Source organism: Poecilia latipinna, unplaced genomic scaffold, assembly GCF_001443285.1.
Source record: "Poecilia latipinna isolate Pla-1442-1.1 unplaced genomic scaffold, P_latipinna-1.0 Scaffold2411, whole genome shotgun sequence".
In the NCBI taxonomy this organism is placed as follows: domain Eukaryota; kingdom Metazoa; phylum Chordata; class Actinopteri; order Cyprinodontiformes; family Poeciliidae; genus Poecilia; species Poecilia latipinna.
This window is the reverse complement of record NW_015115027.1, coordinates 111,324-112,828: the sequence shown is the minus strand read 5'-3', so window position 1 is coordinate 112,828 and position 1,505 is coordinate 111,324.

Genomic DNA, 1,505 nt, shown 5'->3' with positions numbered 1-1,505 from the left:
AATAATCCTGTAAATTTACAGTAACATACTGGCAGCTATAGACACCAGAAGTTTACTGTAAATACACAGTAGCTGTACCGTAATTAATCCTGACAGTAAATTACCGTCAATGCAAGTACGATATGGAAACTGTGAAATAACGGTAAACTTCTGGCGTCTGTAGCTGCCAGTAGTTTACCGTTTTTCTGAAAGAACGATAAAAAAAATACTGGTAGCTACAGACGCCAGTTCTTTTACCGTTCTTTCCAAAATACTGTAGAAAAAAAATAAGCTGGTGTCTGTAGCTGTCACATATACCTTTTTAATCCTGTACCTTTTAAAGTGGTGTAGTACTGTAAGTAAATACTGTAATGACGCCAACACACCGCAGATGTAGTACCGTCAACAGGGTTTATTAGAAATAAGAGCGAGCTGCTATTCCTTAGGCTGCAGCTGCGCCTCTAACAAACCGTTACACTCAACTGAATAGCTTCACTGCTAACACAATGAACTCTCCGCTCTTCCGGTGTTCTGTCAGATCAGCATCGGTCCTGGTCCTCCCGCTCCCCTGATTCCCCGCCCACATGACAGGTCCATTACATGTGAGGGGAGTCAGCAGAGTCAGACAGGGGAACCCCATAACACTCTACACATAACAGTGATCACCACTAGCGGAACAAGTCAGCGTCGGGCCGGGGGGAGGGGCCAATTACCGGGCCCCTAACCAATCAACGGGCCCCTAAGGAATCACCGGGCCCCTTACGTGGAGAGAAACTGAAATTTTGAGCGGGAGTAGGGGGGGTATTTAACATTAAATACACCCTTCTCAACAGGCGTGGGCGCACTTTCTACGTCTCTAATCACATATTTCAATGACTTGAAACCATTCCTCCCTCCCTGGCACCTCCAGGCCTGGGCCCCCATCCGGCCCGGTTTGGGGGGCAGCAGCAGCCCCCCAAACCGGCCCCCCCAACCCCAGCCCCCCTGGGATGAATAGCTTCACTGCTAACACACTGAACTCTCTGCTCTTCCGGTGTTCTGTCAGAACACCGGGGCCAGGGGGGGCTGGGGGGGCTCCGCACCTGGTGATCACAATGCAACTTATAACAAATACACATAACCATATGGAGCCCAGCAGAACTAAAATACAGAATTGTTAAAATACTACGGTGGTCGACAGGTGCAAATGCGCAGCAAACACGAGAAAAACAAATAGAACAAAGAAAAGACGCAAACAAAAAAAGAGATGCAAAAAATATATATAAAAATAAGTGTTCCACACCACTAGAGCTTTGTGTCCGAGTTCAGGGTCAAGCTTATTCTTTCATGGGTTTAAGAAACGACCCGGTCTACGGAAGAGGGGTCCTGCGAAGGCAGAGAGCATTACAGAGAGAAGCTGTAGCCTTCAGCTAGCTACCTAGCCTCCACCTCGGCAAAATGTTGCTTAGCAAATGTGACAACATGATTTAAACAATGTTTGTAGGTGAGAATGTAGATGTATAAATCTCACATTTCTGCTCGGTTCA